This window comes from Arvicanthis niloticus, chromosome 10 (genome assembly GCF_011762505.2).
Source record: "Arvicanthis niloticus isolate mArvNil1 chromosome 10, mArvNil1.pat.X, whole genome shotgun sequence".
NCBI classification, from domain to species: domain Eukaryota; kingdom Metazoa; phylum Chordata; class Mammalia; order Rodentia; family Muridae; genus Arvicanthis; species Arvicanthis niloticus.
The window spans coordinates 11,800,826-11,821,560 of NC_047667.1; the positions used below are offsets into that span (position 1 = coordinate 11,800,826).

The 20,735-nt window shown below is 38.8% G+C and overlaps 1 pseudogene; it reads left to right on the top strand.

Moving 5' to 3' along the window:
- The first annotated feature begins 5,478 nt into the window (after window positions 1–5,478).
- On the top strand, window positions 5,479–5,543 carry LOC143443829 (U4 spliceosomal RNA; annotated as a pseudogene).
- Window positions 5,544–20,735: the final 15,192 nt, after the last annotated feature.

Consider the following 20,735-nt stretch of genomic DNA (forward strand, 5'->3'; position numbering starts at 1 on the left):
GGAGAGGGGGAGGGAGAGGGGGAGGGAGAGGGAGAGAGGGAGAGAAGGGAGAGGGGGAGGGAAAGGGAGAGAGGTAGAGGTCGAGGGGTAAGTAGAGGGGGAGGGAAAGGGAGAGAGGTAGAGGTAGAGGGGTAAGTAGAGGGGAAGGGGTATGGAGAAGGGGAGGGGGAGAGAAGGAGAGAAGTAGAGGGAGAAAAGGAGAGAAGGAAAGAGGGAGAAAGGGAAAGAGGGAAAGAGGAAGAGAGGGAGAGAGAGGGAGAGGGAGAAAGAGAAGGAAGGGGCAGGGAAGGAGGGAGGGAGGGAGAGAGAGTGCACAGACAGAGCACCTGCATAGCAGGGTGGTCCCAGGAAATAGAATGGCACTGAACTTCTGGTCTCAGGTATTTTTAAAGAATGTATAGCAGAACCTGGGGTGAGGGTTGGAAAGGAGAATGAGCCGTTAGTCCAGCTGACCCAACTACAAGGTTCCCGGTTCCTCCCTACTCTCAGGTTCAGTCAGATCCTCACAGACCGCTTCCAGGCAAGGGTGAGAGAACAAGGAAGCAGCAGCTGGAATTCTTCCAGCATTAAGGGCCTCCAAGCATTGGGACTCCTGCTGCTGGAGGTCCAGGACTTCCTGGCCAGTTTTATTTCTTTGTTTGTTTCTGTTTCCTGGGTTTTGCTGTTGCTGTTGTTGGTGTTCCTGCTGCTGTTGGTATTGCTGTTTTTGTTGTTGTTGTTGCTATTATTGTTGTCATTGCTGTTGGTACTGTTCTCCAGGCTATTGTTGTTGCTGTTGTTTTTATCTCATCTTCTCATCTTCTGGCTGACATCATGTTAGAAGTACCTTCCTCTGGGCTACAGAATACATGGACCTCAGGAGTAAAATCCAGCATGGGGTTTCTTTCATTTCCCCAAATCTGGTACACATGTGGTCTCACAGGGTGTTTATTTTTCTGCAATACTTGCTTGAGGCCTTAGGCCCCTTCATCATTTTCTGGCTTTAGCAGTACTTTTTAGTAATTCCAGGAACATGCAGTGAAGAACGTCAGGTGGATGTGCAAAGACAAACAGAATCATGTGAAATGATTAGAAGAGGCAGCAATGTCTGTTTTCACTTCTCCCACTCTTCATTTATGTGTATTGAGACAAATCTGCAGCCCTCACAAAAGGACAGTGGGCAGGCAAGAACAGAAAGACAAGAAGCTTTCCTCTCTGCTTAGTCTTCTTACTAGAAAATGGGAGGGGGTAAGGAGTATATAATAAAATGAAAAAGAAACCAGACACAAGGTAATTCAGGCTTGGAAGGACAAATGCACTGTTTCCTACCCCAATTAGATCATCCTAGTCTCTAAATGCTAAATAAGTGCATTCCTGTGGGAGTAGACATGATTTAAGGCTTAGAAACCTGACACAAGTAAATGAAACTGGAAAAACAGGTTTGGTGTAAAGACAACAGATCAAACTGAAAAGAAAAATATGGGCTTCAGTGGGAATAGAGGGATGGGGAAATAAAATGAAGGTGGGGACAAATCAACCTAAATGAAATGTTTATGAAAATCTGTGTAGGAACATGTCTGCACTCTAACCAGTATCGACTCTCTTTATTGGCTCAAGAGCAGAGATTGAGTGAGTGGAAAGTGTTCAACCTCAAATGGACATTTTTATTGTGTACTTCCTCAACAAGGTGAAAGAAATACTCTGGAAGAGAGGGCAAGGATATTTTAAGAGCCAGATATTGAGGAGGATAAAGTGAAATGGTGTCATCTGGACATGCAGGATGACTGCACTTATGAGCTCACAGCAGCTATGGTTGCCTGGACAAGACCCACAGAAGATCAGGCCAGGTGAGACTCCAGTATAGAGTGGAATTGGGTTCATAAAACCTCTCCTAGCTGAGGAGGTATTGGATGATGCTGGCTGCTGGGAGACTTCCTCAGGTGTGTGGCCTCTGGTAGGTAGCCCATGCTCGAGTGGATGGCTCTGTACATATGTGTATATGGGCAGTACTTTTAGTCCCAGTGGGTTACAAAAAAAACCCCACATAATTTTAGAGGGGCATTGAAAGTAGACATATGAAGTGAATATGATATACTCTGGTATAATCATCTCTAAAATAATTAAAGAATAAATTTGCCCCCTAGTAAAATCAGTTTATTTGTAAGCTAATTTAAAAGATAGGTTTTGAAATAAAAATATAATTACACAATTTTCTCTTTCTTCTCTTCAATCTATCCTCTGACCATTCCTCACCCCTATTCTCTCTCAAATTGGTAGTGTCTGACCTCTTTCTTTAATATTTGATATATATATATATATATATATATATATATATATATATATATATATATTCTATCTATCTAATACTTTGTATTCAATGTTCAATAACCAACAGGGAAAACTATTTTCTTGTAAGTCTTTAGTCGTGTTCAGTTATTTTTCCAGTGGTTGGACCCTGTGTGATTTTTTTCTTCTAGGTCTATTGGTGCTGTCTTTGTCCAGGTCTTATTTAGGCAGCCATGTTGGTAAGACTGTAAGTGCAGGTTCCGGATACTTGTAGGAGATACAATGTCACAGTTGCTATCCTGTTCCTCTGGCTTTTAGAACCTTTTTGGTTCTTCTTATTAGAGGTCCTATGAGCCTTTCGTGAAAGAGCTGTGCTGCAGATGGATCAAGTGGGGTATGTCATATAGGATCAGTTGTGCTGCAGATAGATCAACTGGGGCTGGGTTCCACAAGAACCATTGTTCTCTGTTATGGTTTCCTGTAAAGGTCTCCATCTGTTACAAATATAAGTTTCTTCGTTGAGGAGTGAAAGATACACTTATCTGTGGGCATAAATACAAATATTCAAAATGTAGTTAGGTATTGTGCTATAAGTTAATTTTGAAAATAAAAATATTTAAAAAATCAAGATGTAAAACAGGTGGGTATATGATTCGTTTTAAGGGAAGGGTGTTTGGGGTGAGGAAAAGCTTATTTTTAAACAAAAACATCTGCAGCTCCCCACAGTCATAGACATTGTGGCATTTGGCTGTAGAAGGTTAGTTAATGTTTCACTTTCTGACAGTAATTCCTGTTTGCTGACAGTTGGAGCTTCATCCTAAAGACAGGAGCAAAGACACTTTAAACTTGTATTTAAAGTTGCTAGATATTTATCTGGTTTTGCTATTTCCCTGTATCCTAATAATTTCACTTTCTAATAACAGAGACTATTTCTGGAATTATGCTTGGAGAAATAAAAACAGTGTGTGTGTGTGTGTGTGTGTCTGTGTGTTGTGTGCATGTGTGCTCATGTATGTGTGACAAATTTCATTTCTTTCTTAAGCCTCTTTCAATATAGTATCTACATAAGTTTATACAATGATGATTCAAGGGGAAAGAAATCAGGTTGATTAGAGGAACAAAGGAGCCCAATTCTCTCTGTCATTTTGGCTTTTGGCTATTAGGTCTTCATTTCTGATGGCTTCATTATGCTGCTTTCTTGTGTGCATGCGTGGGTACATGCTCCCACATTCACGTACTTGCATCTCCTTATTTCTATATATTCCTTTGTACATGCATAAAGAGGTCAGCACAAAAAGGCAGCATGAGTCTTGGACCAGCCATGGAAGAGACAATGATCAATGGGGCATAGGATTGTATCTTTATCTCTACTCTAAGCCATACACAACTCTGAGGAAATCCCCATTCAGTAGAGTCCACTGATTCACTGTCTGATCATTAATACACGAGACATAAATGCTTCTTTAGAATATCTCCATTCCTGTCAGGTGGGCTAGAGGGCAGACTCTATTGTCTGTCCATGGGAAGCATCTACCTTATTTTTATGAGACAGGTCACCCACTATACAACTGGAGCTCACCAAAGAGGGTGACCAGGCAGTGAACCAGGATCAGTGTGTCTTCACTTCTCCAGTCTGCCATTGCACCTGGTTTGTCTACATGGGTGTTTATGTTGGTCCTCATGATTCTGCAGCAGGCAATTTACTAAGTAATCCATATTTCAGCCTCCACTTTGCCTTTCAGCTTCTTTGAGTCTTTGGTGTAGCTGTTTGCACCTCATGGCCCTTTCTGTATTTTATTATTCTTTTTTGAGACAGTGCTTCTATGTAGCTTTGACTGACCTGGAAGTTTCTCTGTAGATTATATTGACCTCGAACTCTTCTTACATTCTGGACTCTGTCTCCAAGGGCACTTAATTATAGATGACTGCTTCCCTTGCCTCTGTACCATGGTATTTAGTTAGTGTGGCTTTACAAATTCCTTGTTCAGCCACTCCTTTTCTTTGTGTTTTCATATTCCCAGATGCTCCCTGGTAAACATAAATCAATGCGGTTCTGTCATGATTGAAGGACTGTCTGGGGCTGGAATTCAGCCTTCACCCGGGGAGCACACCAACTTCCATCAGCACTGAGCTTCCTCAGGCCCTAAAGCTCCCACAGGTGCATCATGTACCAGGTTGCTGATACAGAAAGTCTCAGCCTCCAGGGTAAGGACAAGTGACTCTGGAGGACTTGGCAGCTGCTCTGCACAGAAGATTTAATTCACATTGCATAGTAATGCTCCTAAGATGAGCTCCCTGGGGGAATATTACCATGCAGGGCTTTCCACAGAGGCTCATTGCTTTGCATGGCAGTGTCTATGGCTACTTAGGAATTCTGCCCTGGCTTCTGTTTCCTCATGGGATAGTATCTGCATAAATCATAGCAGGTGGTGAGGCTATAGAGCTGGCTAAGCTGTCAAGACCACAGCTCTTGCAGTGAGACCCAGAGTTTGGTTCCCAGCACAATCACAGCGTGGCTCACAGCTGCTTGTGAATCCAGTTCCAGGGTATCCAAAACTATCTTTTGGCCTTGACATATGCTGCATATGCTGCATTCATGTGTCCATGTAAACCTTACCTTTATACATATACACAGCAATTTAAAAAATATTTTAAATAGGCAAAAGCAGAGGTAGACGCACAGAGACCTATCTTGCCAGACTCCAGTTCCTTTGTCATCATACATGGAAGTTGATGATGGAATGCTTATGCTTTTAGAGGAAGTTTACATATTTCATTCACTAAAGCTCATTGCTCAGTACTCTAAACCATTTCAGAAACCCATGTCCTTCCAGATAAGGGAGCCTTGGCTTTGAAAACAATGTCCAGTGTAGAGCCGTGACTTCCCTTTCCCTAGCTCAGCAATGCTGGTCTGTGACGTTCTGCATGAGCTCCAAATGATACCTTTGCGCATGTCTGATACTCCTGGACACTTTGGAAGTGTTTACTCACAGCTGGTATTTCAGCGAGTGTTACATGACTTGGGTGACAATCTATGCTTCAAGAAGTCAGGTTTAGCCATCTGTTCCTGACAAGCCAATTAAAACAGCTAAATTATTAGCAAAAGATAAAGGGGTAAATATATATTCAATGTGGGAGCCCCAAGTCTATCTTTGTACTCCTGATGTAAAACTGAGATTTAAGTAGAAATCCAGAATTATGAATGGCCAAGTGAGCTTTGCGCAGTGGCAGTATCATAGCCAATGAGGTTTATCTGAGGCTCGATCATTGCTAATGAATGGCCAAGTGTCCAGGTCAAGTTTCCACACACTACTAAGCCATCATTGCCTCTTCCATAGTGTAGTCTAACAAGTTGTACATCTCTTTATCCTCTAGCTGGTCCAAGATTTAGGCTGCCTTTTATGCTAACAAGATTCCTGAGGAAAATTCCCATTGCCTGGGGCCCACTGTTTTGATGAACTGATAGCTAATACATGAGACCCAAAGGTTTCTTTAAAATATCTCCATCCCTGCCAGCATGTCTAGAAGGCTAGCACCAGCTTTCTCTCTTGCTTTGTACTTTGTACTAGTAATTTGCTTGTTTTGTTACTGTTTGGTGAGATGAAGGCCAGCCTAAAAGAGAAGATGGCCTTTGCCATGGTCCAGCTACTTTGCCAGAGAGACTGAGACTGAGACAATGATGATGAGTGAAACCAGCTCTTAATCACAAATGTTTAGTGAGCGAGGCCTACCCTTTGGCCTCTATTTAAAAGAAAACCTTTAGACATCATGTCAGGACCTTGAAGACAGCCATGGGTGTGTGGTGCTGGTGTCTCTGCATCACCTTGTTGCTTTCCTCAAGGTGGCCATATTGATAACATCTCCTTCCTTTTCCTTCCACTGACATTTATCTGTGAAACTAACTGGCTTATTGAGGATGGATGTCGAGGCGTGCCTTGTTAAGGCACCAGGACCCAGGCTTTGACCCTAACAAAGCTGGTACTATTTACATACTCTAACAACTCATGAAGAATATGCTCCTTTTTGTCTGGATCTCACAAGAAAGTGATGAAAACTCACTGCTCTCTCTATGCTTCTGAAGTCATTCGTACACAAACTGGAAAAACACGGTGCATCCTCTTCTCTGCTGCTTCCTCTCCCCTGACTGATTAGCAGTACTGTATAATGCCATGTCCACTCTTTAACAAAAACTTCCTTAAACACAACTTACTTATTTCATAGATCTCTTTATTTTAACATATATAAAAATATTATAAAATCTAGATATTCCATAATGTATTTTCCTACTATTTATGTACAGGAAATATCAGTTTCCTTTTTTGTCACCATCTTTTAAAATGCTGACATTACTGTTTTCTAGTTAGTTTTTTTTTTTTCAGTATTGGTGTTTTTGTTGAGTTGAGTTTCTTTATAAAGTGCAAATATCTTGCTCAAAAATAGTGAATGTTTTTAATGTTGTTTTTTTTTCCTTTTTCTGATTACTAGACAAGTTTTACACAGTGTCTATTGGCTACTTCAAACTGTCCAATTGATAGAACATAGAATCATTTGGGAAGAGAGCTTCATTTGAGGGATTGTGTAGATGAGGTTGACCTGTGGGCGCGTCTAGGGTCTTGCTCTGATTGTTAATTGGTGTGGTAAGATTCAGACCTTTATGGGTGGCACCATTCCCTAAGCAGGAGATCATGAACTGTACAAGACAGAAGAAAGCTAAATGAAAGTGAGCAAAGAAGAAGAATCCATTCTTTTCTTCCTGCTCTTGACTGTTGATATAGTATGCCTAGCTCTTTTTAGCTAATCAGTTTACCTTCCCCTCAGTGATGAACTGTAACCCAGTCCTATAAACCAAATAAGTCCTTGTCTCCCCAAGTTTGATCAAAGCAACAGAAGTGAAACTAGAACATATTGGTACTTAACTGCATACCCATCATCAGTGAGGAACAAGCTCGTTTTTCTCCCATTCACCCCAACTCTGACTAGTAGCAACTCTGGTCATTGTAAACAGTCTGTTGTTTTTTGTTCGTACTTACCCTTTAAACACTATAAAATTTGTGGTCAAAGAAAAACTCAAATAGATTGCCTAGGGGTGTTTAATAAATTAGAGAGGTATAAGAAATATGGCTTTTGCAACAATTCTCTTGCTCATATTCATTTCTGAGTTTCTGGAGATGAGAAGTGGATAGGGGTTTCACAAGGACAGAGAAGTCATTAGAATAACCCTTGAGAAACACCCACTTCTACAATGTTACCTAGGACGAGACCAGCTGGTGACACAAGGCAAGCCTCCTCTCTGGACCAAACCTTTGGCCTGGTGTTCGGATGCTGTTAGTTCGCTTTTAGCTTCCAACAAGCAATTTGACAGCTGCAGACTAAGGTCACACTTTGAGTTTCTTGTCACTTATCCAATATGACACTCTAAAACCTGAACTCATTTCATGGATCTCATATGCTATTCCTATTGTTTCCCTCATGGTCCATATGAAAAATGAATGAAGGCAGAGAGTCCTTGCTGTGAGGAGGAAAGCCCCTTCCTTTTCAACAGATCATAGGTCAACTGACCACACTAATTAAGACTCCCAGCACAGTGCATATTGTCATGAGCATGTGTGGATGAGGTGCAACAGGGAAAGATAATTTTCCAGATCACAGCCAAGAGGGCAGATGAAATCACTGAAGCTTTAATGAGAGATACACAAACCCTCACTTGATACTCCTGCACTGATGTACATTGTGACTTCCAGATTCACAGACTCACCCAGCAAATGAGGATGAAATATACAGAATGATCACTGTGGGTACTGGTGCAATTCTCAGTGATTTTTATCAATGGTGTCTAATACTCCGGACAGCCTTGTGAATCTGTTATAATCGTTATACAGACAGACATAGAGAGGCTATCACTTTCCCAAAGGTCCACAAATAGTAAGTGGGAGATCACAGTAGTTCAAATACAGGTAGCTTGAGTTTGAGACCAAATGGTCATTGTGATTCTGTGACTATGGAAAAAAATAGCTGTTGGGAAAAGTGATGGGATTATAGAAATATGGCATTTCACTTTGACATATTATATGAGCCCTGGGTATTAAATTCATGCCCTCATAAAACCACATACAACAAGAGCAAGCATATTCCTGTATGAGCCCCTTCTACCCCAAATATGCATCATGGTTCCTTGAAAAAAATGGGTTGTATGAATCTCAGTACTTTGGAGGCCACAGAAATATTGTCAGTTCCAGGGCAGTAAAGTTATTTGCAAAATTTGAAGAAAGTAAAGATGAAAAAGATACACTATTCTTCTTAAAATGAGAGGATTCAAGTTCTGATCACTTTCATCTCTGAAAGTTACAGTTCTATTTGAACAGTTCATCACTTGAAACAAAATTTTAAACTAATGGCAACTCATCTTCTTTATATAAAATATTAATGGCAATGAGGAAAGAGAGAATAAGCAATTATGTAATATTCAGAAATACATGCAATTGTCTTGACATTTACTGTATCTGTCACTGGTCACATTTGAGCTTTTTCCATTCTCTATTTCATGACTCCTATGACCACGCTCATTACTTCATATGCTTGAGGTTCTTTTTCTTAAAGGGGTGATTTAAATTATCATTGCTAAAGGGTAGGACTCTTCACTAACTCTGCTCATTCTTGTCTCTGCTCTAAGGTCTTTTTAGTTTTTACTATGAGCTAAGGAAGCACTAAGTGGATCCCAGGAGACTTAGCTAATCTCTTGCCCCTTTGGTGAAAGATAATTGGATTTTGAGACTTGGTGTCATGTAGTCTTTGTAGGACTGTAACTAGATATATAGCTGAGGATGGACTTGAACTTTCCATGCTCCTGTTTCCAACTGCCAAGGACTGTGATTACAGGTGTACGAGACCATATCACATATATGTGATGCTGGAGATGAAACCAAAAGCTTTTTTTTTTTTTTGTATTGGATATTTTCTTTATTTACATTTTAATTGTTATCCCTTTTCCTGGTTTTCCCTCCTGAAGCTCCCTTTCCCATCTCCCCTCCACCTACTTCTATGAGTGTGTTTTCCTACCCATCTACTCTTGTCTTCCTGCCCTGGCATTCCCCTACAATGGAGCATCGAGCCTTCACAGGACCCAGGGGTTCTCCTCCCATTAATGCCTGACAAAGCAATCCTCTCTTACATATGTGTCTGGAGCTATGGTTCCCTCTATGTGTGTTCTTTGGTTGGTGGTTTAGTCCCTGGGAGCTCTGGGAGGGTCTGGATGGCTGATATTGTTGTTCTTCCTATGGGGCTGCAAACTCCTTCAGCTCCTTCAGTACTTTCTCTAACTCCTACATGGGAGACCTCATGGTTAGTCCAATGGTTGGCTGTAAGCATCAGCCTCTGTATTTGTCAGACTCTGGCAGAGCCTCTCAGGAGACAGCCATATTAGGCTCCTGTCAGCAAGCACTTTTGGGCATCTGCAGTAGTGCAGTTTGGTGTCTGTATGTGGGGTGGATCCCCAGGTAAGGCAGTCTCTGAATGGCCTTTCCTTCAGTCTCTGCTCCACATTTTGTCTCCGTATTTCCTCCCTGAGTATTTTGTTCTCCTTCTAAGAAGCATCCACACTTTGGTCTTCCTTCTTTCTAAGCTTCATGTGGTCTGTGAGTTGTATCTTGGGTATTGTGAGCTTTTGAGCTAATATCAACTTATCAGTGAGTACATACCATGTGTGTTCTTTTGTGACTGGGTTACCTCACTCAAGATGATATTTTCTAGTTTCATCTATTTGTGTAAGAATTTCATAAATTCATTGTTTTTAAAACCTGAGTTTTACTCTATTGTGTAAATGTACATTTTCTATATCTACTCTGGGCTCTTCTTTCCAGCTTCTGGCTATTATAAGTGAGGATGCTATGAACATAGTGGAACATATGTCCTTGTTATATGTTGCAGCAATGAGGACTCAAAGCTTTTTACATGTTAAGTGAGCACTGTCTCAGAGTTATATACCCAGCACTGTGAAAGAGAATCTCAATTAATTGCCTTTGTACATTTTTCCCATAGAGTTAATGTCATGTGCGAATGCTCATGTGTGTATACATAAGCGTGGGAGCAAGAGGTTTATATTTCTCTCTACCTTATTTTTTGAGACAGAGAATCTTACTGAATCTGAAAGTCATAGATTCAGCTACATTGGCTGCCCAGAGAGAACAAATTAACCTTCAGTTCTGTATCTTTATGCTAGGAATAGAGGAGTATGCCTGGTGTAAGATATGGAACTTTGAACTCAGGTCTGTTTGCTTGCAGAACAAGCACTTTATTGAGGCAACTATCCCCTCAGCCCCTGTAATAAAATGCATTTTGATGTAAGTATGTTGGAAAACAATTGACTGTAGTTTTTGGGCATTAATTCAGCCATGACGACCATAAAATCCATATCTTAAGATTACTATGATTCATGGTGCTAGCACAATCATAGAAAGAGAATGGAAAATTTAGAGTTTGAAAATTTTATATCAATACATAGTAGATTAAGAGCTTCTTCAGTGTTCCAAAGAATTTCTGATTTGTTATAGTTAAAGAACAGAACAGAAAAAAATATATAACATTTAATTTTATAGGCTACAGACTTCAATGTGATTTTATCCATAACTTTTAAACAAATTTATCAAGAGAAAAGCAGAGTAGACTTTGAAAAGGATCAGAATCTTGAAACTAGAACTAATGAAGCTGAGACTTGAATTAAGTCACTGTGGGAAGAGTTGGTCAGTGCAAGTAACCCTTCCCTCCTGTGTCTGAGAGAATAACTCATCTTGGCTTGAAGTCTCAGATGTAAACTTCCTTTAGCAGCTGTCTTTAAGAGTTTTCAATTTGTCTAAAGATGTCCTTAATGACCCATTCCTAACTAGACTCCTTTAATAGAGTATATCTGGAGGAACAGTTTCAAATATGACAGTGAAATTAACACTAATACTCCAGAAGAAATGCATTTGATTTTCCAAATTTACATTGACGTATATCTGGAAAATGAGTATTGGCTGAATTTAGGAAGTTAGAGCAGGGGAACAGAGCATGATATGTCTAGTTGAATTTTTATATGAGTACATAAGTATATTTTGGGTTAAAAATGTAGCCTATTAGGTAAACTTTAATACTTCATGTGGCATGATTTATTGACTTGTAATAACTAATGGTTGACATGTCATGATCTGGTATTAGAATGTTCTCATCATTAGAGAAGGGATAGAGTCAAAGGTGAAAGGGTGAGTGATGCAAGAGATATGTGAAACTCCATATCCATCCCCCGTGATACTTAAATCAAGAGAGTCCAGAGGCATTTCTTAAGCTAAACTACAGAATGCATTAGTGTGGGTAGCTCATGTTTCTCTTTTTCCTTACAGGTATTAGTCTTTTATAGGTTAGTAGTGGGAAATGGTTATATTAATCTGACCTTCTGAAGCTATCAAGATACTTCAGAAAAGAGCACCTTACTCCTCTTTCAGAGGAGCTATGTTTCATTCTCAGCATCTACAGTGAATGGCTCACCTGACTGTGGCATACATTCTAAGAAAAGCAATGCCCTCTTCTGGCTTCCATGGGTACCACATATGTGTACATGTGTGGGCACACACACACACACACACACACACACACAAACACACAAAAGTGTTTTTAAAAGATGGGCTTGTTTTTGTCAAAGGAGGAAACTGCGATCTCAAAGAATGATGAGATAAAATTAGTTATGTTAAAGACTTATTTTATTTTTAATTGTATATGTGTTATTGTATATGTAGTATGAGCATATGAGAGCAGTTCATGAGGAAGCCAGAAGAGGATAGTAGGTGATTCTGCTGTAGGCGATGCCACATGTAACTTATGTGAGACCTGGATTGGAACTTGGCTTTTCATTCTGAGCCTTCTCCCCAGCTCCAATGTTACTTTCAAAATTATTTAATATTTGTAACCAGCTTTTGAAAAATTATGTAGGGATAAATTATGGGTACTTGTGCCTGGAATACCAAGTATTTTCATACTATGTTAAGTGTTAGAACTAGGGTGAGTGAAGACTTTTATCTTCTTACTGCTCTTAAGAGTGAGTCTCCTTTATACTTACCAAATGAACCATGAAAGTTTGGAATAGACTGGCAATGTAGGCAGAGTAACAATTCCATACATTACCTGATGGATAATTTAAGGCCATCTCTGTTGTAGTAATTATTTTAAAAAAGCGTCCGCCAATCAAGCCGACTATCTAAGCTGTGGCTAGATAGTCGCCATGTTCAGTGGCCAGTGGCCATGTGGGCCCCACAGCTAGAACCCACCAGCTAGAGACACCAGCCTTGCCACCCACAAGATGCCAGCATGGGAGATGGCTCTGCCATACTTTCACGCTGTTTCTGCAAGGCTGGGCAGTGCCTGGACTATCCTCCCAACCATATGGGCTCGGTATGGATGAGATTCTTAATGCTTAGATTATCCAAAGGCTTATATATTTAGTAATGATCAATAACAAGATACCCTTACAATCAGAGGTGTAACCCAATACCCAACCTAGATATACCAACTACCTTTGACTGCTACAGACAAGCGAACATCAGCCTCCATCTCCTCTCTCTCATTCTCCATCTCTCTCTTAGCTCCTTCTCTTCCTTTTCCTCTTCCTCTCCTTTGTCCTCCTCTCTCTCTTTATTCCTCCCACCTTAGTTCCTCCTACATATCTCTAATTTCAAGTCAGCAAAGTCAGAACTAAATTGTTAGCTATATCATTTTCAACTTTATCCCTTTGGAATAGTGCCCCTTTATACTGTCACAGGGTTTGTATTTTGTAGAAATCTGGGGAAGTAACTGATATTCACACTACAGAATAACTCTATGACTTTTATCGTGTGTGGCTGTTGCATATTTGGTCAAGCAGTTTACCCTGCAATAGCTTGAAAACCAAATTTAATATCTAGTGATGTTTATGATGGTTTTCCCACTGCCTTGTTTTCGTTGGCTAGAATGAGTTTGATTCCATTTTGATTTCTCAAGAACTACTCATTATTCTCATTATATATTATAAAGATATACCCTTGTTCTTAAAATTTAAATAAAATATATATTTTAGCAGAAATATTTAGAGATGTGAGAGTGAATCATGATGAGCAGTTTAAGGACATGTGTTTTATTTTTTCTATGAGCGCCTATAACTGAATTAGCTCAGTAATTGTCAATTTTTTTGAGGATGCAAGGATATGCATCCCAGGCTTGAAACAAAATAACTTCTTCTGAGAAACCATTTTTCTTTTCTCTTGATATTTATCTTTATAAAAAAGTTCAGTTAGAGAGGTAAAATATTTGTAATAAAAAATAAATTTCATTTCAGTTGATTCACCACCTTACAAATGTACGCAATTCTTACATGTAAACCTCGGACTCTTCACCTGATTTTAAAGCATAAAATAATAAATAAAGATCTGTGGTGGTTTGAGTATGGTTGGCCTATGATTGCCTTGCTAAAAGAAGTGTGTCACTGTGGAGGTCTGGCTTTGAAGATCCAGTATGGACAGTGTAGTAGAAACCAGAGGCCTTGAAACAGACCAATGAATATTTACAAGTAAAGATGTACAGACAAAAGGGTATACTGTGTGACACACTACAGCTTCTATGAGGAGATTATTGTTATCATCATTATTTTATTTATTTTATTTTGGAGAAGATTGGAAGGATAGAGGGCTAGGAGATGAATGGGATTGGAATATATGATGTGAAATCCACAAAGAATCAATAAAAAGTTAAAAACAGTATTCTTGATTCTTTTTTTTGTTTGTTTGCTTTTATATTTGGTTTACAAGCCAAAGTCTCCCTATGTACCTTTCACAGGCTTGGGACTCATGGTGATCCACTTGTCTCTGCCTCCCACGGTTCTTATTTCAAATATCATTACTAAAGACAAAAGTACTTTGTGTTATATCAGCCAGATATAAACTGAACACAGGTAAAATTTAAGAGTATTACCACTACAGTGTTGCCAGCATGCACATAGAAACCTATACAATTTACATTTAAAGAACAGAGTTTTTACATAAATAACATATACAAATTTAAAAACAAATTATCATCATTTTAAACTGCTACACCTTTCTATTTCCTTGTAATTCAGTGATTTTCTAAGTGTTTTTTGTCTTAGATAGAGTTCTATATATATATTTCTAAAAATATAATACATTGCATATATTTTGAGTACATTGTACTAACTTGCACTGTGGGATGGTTTGAATATACTTGGCCCAGGGAGTGGTACTACTAGGGGTGTGGCTTTGTGGGAGGAAGTGTGTCACTGTGGAGATGGGCTTTGAGACACTCCTCTTAGCTGCCTTCAGAACCTTAGCTCCTTCAGCCTGCCTAGAAGTTGCTATGCTTCCCACCATGATGATAATAAACTGAACCTCTGAACCTGCAAGCTAGCCCCAATTAAATGTTGTCCTTTGTAAGAGCTGCCTTGGTCATGGTGTCCCATCACAGCAATTTTTATTTCCTTCAATTTTCCCCAAATGTTTGTTTATGCGTTCATGCATACAGGTGTGCAGTTGTACATACATGTTTGTGTGCATAAGAAGATAAAAAATTGGCTTTGCATGTGGTTCATCAGAGATCTTATACTCTTTGTTTGAGACAGGGTTTCACGTTGATCTGGAATTGATCAAATTGGCTAAGCTGTCTGGTCAGTGAGTTTCTAGGAACCCTGTCTCTACCTCCTATCTTGCACTTTCTGAGCGTACAAGTTTAGTCCACCATGCCTGACTTTCTATGTGGTTTCTGGGGGTCAAGCTTAGTTCTTCATACCTAAAACACAGGCATTCTATTGTCTGAGGCATCTCTCTAGTCTCCATCTCAAAGATTTTAGAACCTCAAAAGTTGTTCTGCGGATCAGCCAGTGGATTTGCACAAACTGTTTTCCTGTTTCTTACATTGGATCACTCATGACCTCTCCTCTAACTATTACTACCAAGGTACTAGTAAATACTTTACTATTGCTAGGTTCCAGGATTTCTGTGACATGTTGAAGTGTAATCTAGTTTACTGCTGGAATGCACCTGTACAAATAAGGAGGAAAAGTCTGTATTCCAAATATCCATGTGTGGTGAGCTCATGTCCTTCAGAAGTATAGCTTAGTTTTTCCTGTGGCAGGTTTCTGAACCAATTCTTCATGAAGCTGTTCTTTTCATAATTTTTATTTTTCCAGGAGTAATCTTAAGCTCAGGCAGGTGGCCTGCAGGCTGAGAAAGGAGAAGATTGAAGTGATATGTACTACTGTATTCATAGTCACTAATATGCTGTGGTGTAAAGTTGGACATAGATAAGTTCTGTATGATATTATTACTTACATGTCTACATGTATACATATAAATGCCTTTGTGTGTGAGGGTGTGTGTATGTATTCATGTGTGTGCTGGTGTATATGTACAAATGTATATATTACATACATTTAATATTATATTAATATATATGTATTACAGCATTATAATATATTGTTTTTAATCTTAATATATTGCATATAAATATAATAATTTTATTAAATTTAAATGAAATTAAATTTAACATATAAATACATCATATATATTACATTAATAAAAGAAATGGATTTAAGAGAGAACCAGCATGGGTAAGATTGGGAGGAGAAAATGATTGGAAGTAAATGATGTAATTATATTTTAATTTAAAAACTCACTATCTTGAGCAGCCCCATTTCTGTCATAGATGCTTTCAGTCTTCAGGTTTCCTCAATAGCTTTAAATTTATTTTAAGAGCTGCCTCCATGTCTGCAATTTCTCAGAATAATTCAAAATATATGGCAATAGTGTATTTTGAGGTGGAATGTCTTGGTCTTTCATAATCATATTTGAGGTAATGTGACTTGATCCTCAACAATTATTAATGTGTAAGAATCTAATAAAATAACTATGAGGAATACATTATGCTACATTATTCACAGTATTCTCATTCTAACCCATTATAAATTATTTCTGAATCAAAGTGTTCCATGGGAAAAATTCTTTCTATGTGAGAGAAGTGAAGAGCCTTTCCTTGAAAGGATATATAATATTTAGACAATGTTAGTATTTTTAGGATAAAACAAATAGAATGAATTTAACTCATTAATTTTTCAGATAGTCCTTAAGAGTATTTTTCATAATATCTTGCTTGTCATATAAGTCTCATGTATAAAGGCTCTAGAATATTTCAATATAAAATTAAAGTTATTAAAAATATTATTAACTCTTATAATAAGTCCCAGATCCATGATTTATGTAATTATTAAAATGTGGCCAGTTTGGTTAAAATCAGAAAAGAAGTTCTTTCTATAAACTCTAAAGTATCTCTACATTAATTAACATTTTAGTTGTTGTTCATTTTCTTTATTCTAAGTGTCACAAAGGCCATGATAACACAGAAACATTTTAAACTCTAGTATTTTTTGGCCTATTATTATTTCTGCTTTGTGGCACTGACTAACAGATAAAAAGCATAAATACAAAATTAGATGTCAGGACAACAGAGCCCCATTTAGAGAGAGCACCATAGAGGTATGGATGAAAGGAGAGAGAAAGAAATGAACCAACATTTAAAACTGTAAGAGTTTAACCACAAAGATTTATCTGAAGTTTCTTAACTTTTGTATTACATTTCTATGACAAAATACCATGGCCAGAGAAACTTATAAAAGCAAGGATTTAATTGGATTACATTTTCAGAGGGTTTAGAGTCCATGGTGGTGGAGAACAGACACTGTGGTAGGAAGAACTAAGGGCTTATATTTTGATGCACAGATAGAAGACAAAGAGGCACACTGAAGATGACATGAGTCTTTTGAAACTATAATGGCTGCTCCAATTGACACACTTTCTCCAACAAATCCACATGTCCTAATCTTTCCCAAATAGTTTCACCAACTGGGGACCAAGTACTGAAAGATATGCTTTTGTAAGAGACATTCAAACCAACACATTTAGTGCAGGACCTATTGAAATGTTGAATAAAGATGACACTAATTTGTTCATATATAGATAGATTAAAGATATATATATATATATATATATATATATATATATATATATGCATACATATGTATATATATACACACGTGTGTGTATGTGTGTGTGTGCACATTCACACATACCATTGCATGCATAAAACATTCACAGGAAAACTTTCAGAAGTTGTTTCTCCCCTTCTATAGGATTCTGGAGTTTGAACTTAAATTAACAGGATTGTGACAAGCTCCTTTACCCACAAGCCATTTCACTGGCCCTTTTTAGAATTCTTCCTAAAAACATTTTGCTATAAGGAATTCTCTGGACATATTGAGATGCCCTGTCCCACCGGAAATAAGGAACAACTTCATTGGAGGACTTAACTCTTCACTCAGTAGAGTCCTCACATGAGTAACCACTTTTCATATTAATCAAGTATGTTCCCTCAGGAGTTTAATATTTCTTCTGTATGGGGTAAAAGAAAAGGACCAATTCTAAGGCTTCCTTAGAACAGGAGGGGGAGGCAGGTGCCAGTGGAGAGGTACAAACTGGCAAGCCTTGGAAAGGCAGTCTAAAGGAGATGGCACCTATTTCAAGTTTCTCACCATCATTGAAGCTGCTCTTTTTCCTGTGGAGTATGGAGTGATGCTTGGGAAGGGTTTCTGCATGTGTATTAACCTTTGGCAGGGAGTAGGAGAAAGAACCAGAATTGCTGGGCTCCCAAATCTGCTCCTATTTTTCCCAAGAAACATCATGATATCAACTCAGTTATTTCTAGGGTGGGATCAATAGCTGAATTTCTCCTTCCTATGTGAATGGAGAGCTTTCTGCTCCCTGTATACCACCTGAGAGGGTCTCAGGGCAAGGGCCTGGTTTGCTTCTGTGTGTTCACAGCTGAGCTTTGGTACTAGCTTAATGAATCATGCACCTTGAATCTCCCCCAGCAGAGAAAGAGAAGGCTGGCACAAACAGCTGATCCTCTATATAAGGTTGAAACCGTCATATTTTCTCTACTGGATATGACCATTTTTAGACAAAATAAGAAACAGCTGTGATCTGAATAAAATCTGCTTTCCAAAAGGGAATAAGTCCCTAAGACAATGTTTTGCTTTATTTCATTGCTAAGCTACTTTCCTCCACTCAGCTTTTGTTGACTCCCTAGCATCCTGGGTTTGAGCACATCACTGCACAATCCTGTTTGTTTATAATTTTCAAAGGACAAGACTGTGTTCAACTAACACACTATTGAGCTGTGAAAACTTAAAAGTAAAACATCATTTGTTTACTAAACATGTTGATATACTGATAAACAATAATTTTGTAACACATGAGAGACTTTTTATAGTAAAAATGGGTATCTTAGGTTTCTATTACTGTGACAAAACACCATGACAAAGGCAACTTGTAAAAATAAGAGCCTAATAAGAATTACAATTCCAAAGCATTAGACTGTGATGCCAGAGAACAAGCACACAGGCGTGCGCGCGCGCGCGCACACACACACACACACACACACACACACACACAAAAAAGCTACCACAGCAGGTGAGACCTCATATCCTGTTCGTCAAGGAGGAGACAGAGAGCACACTATGATGGTTGGAGTCTTCTTAAAGCTCAGACTGCCCTCAGTGATTATACTTTTCCAACAAAGTCACAGCTACTAATTTTTCCCAATCAAGTCCACTGGGGACTAGGTATTCAAGAATATGAACCTATGGGAGACATTTTCATTCAAATTACCCAAAACAGTATAACAAAGTTTTAGAATTAGAAATGAGTTTGATGCTTTTTAAAAAAAAAGTTTATTTATTTGCATGTTGATATGTCTGTGTGTGCAAGTGTATGCCTGTATGTTCGTGCTACTATGTGCACATACAAAGACTAAATGAGGGTGGCAGATGCCCATTAATATTCTTCACCTACTTTTTTAAGGCAGGTTCTTTCTGAAATTGGAGCTTGAGCTTCTTGGCTAGGCTAGTAATAGCCACAAACTTAAAGTGGTCTTTCTGTCTCTTCTCACTCTGAGTTGGGGATATGGTTTGTGTGGGATGTCAAACTTGTTAGATACATGCTGAGATAAAAACTTCAGTCCTCATGATTGTGGAGCAAGCTCTCTTAACCACTAAAACATTCCTCCAGTCCCCCAAATGGCTTTTATTTCGGGAAGAATTTCCAAAATAGTGGTTTTGGAGTTGGGTGCTAGAAATTCTTTTAAGAAAACTTCCCCCTGACCCCCTCTTTATGCTGTTGCCTGGGGAGACCTAGGGCGACAGCTCTGCACCCAATCCCAGAACATTCAGAGAAGGCTGGACTCCTAGGAGCTTTAACAAGTCCAGGATCTTAGGTGAGGAGGCCGTGACACCCCCTATCCCATAACAAAAGAAGTAACTGGGACCTGCAGGAACCCAGGAACTTCCTCCTGACAAGGGGTATGGGTTCATTCTGGTATGGGCTTCTGCCCTGAGCAGACCTAGGGTGTCAGCTCTGCACCCAATCCCAGAACACTCAGAGGAGGCTGAACTCCAAGGATCTCTAACACACTCAAGAACACAGGATCATAGGATAACAGGATCTCAGTAGCTTGGTCACACCAGAATTTTAGGCTCCCAGAAGCAGCCTGACTCCTAGGAGCTCTTACAGTCTGGATTTCAGGATCATAGGATCACAGAGACAGCTGGACTCTGAGAAGTTATGACACAACCAAGATAACAGGAGAGACAGGCTCCAGTCAGAGACAGTGAGGGCAGGTAGCACTAGAGATAACCAGATGGTGAAAGGCAAGCTCAAGAACATAAGCAACAGAAACTAAGGTTATTTGGCATCACCAGAAACTACGTCTCCCACCATAACAAGTTCTGAATATCCCAGGACATCAGAAAAGCAAGATTCAGGTTTAAAATCAGTTCTCACATCAGTGATATAGGACTTTAAGAAGGACATAAATAACTCCCTCAAAGAAATACAAGAAAACACAGTAAACAGGTAGAAGCCCTTAAAGAGAAAACACAAAAATCCCTTAATGAATTACAAGAAAACACAACTAAACAGGTGAAGGAACTGAACAAAAACACCTAGAACATAAAAATAGAAGTAGAAACAATAAAGAAATCACAAAGAGATACTTCCCTGGAGATACAAAACCCAGGAAAGAAAACAGGAGTCATAGATGAAAGCATTACCAAAAGAATACAAAAGATAGAAGAGAGAATCTCAGGTGCAGAGGATACCATAGCAAACATTGACACAACTGTCAAAGAAAATGCAAAATGTGAAAAACTCCTAACCCAAAACATCCAGGAATTCCAGGGCACAATGAGAAGAACAAATGTAAGAATAATATGTATAGAAGAGAGCAAAGATTCTCAACTTAACAAGCCAGTAAATATCTACAACAAAATTACAGAAGAAAACTTCCCTAACCTAAAAAAAAAGATGCCTATGAAAAAGAACTTCAAATAGATTAGATCAGAAAAAATTTCTACT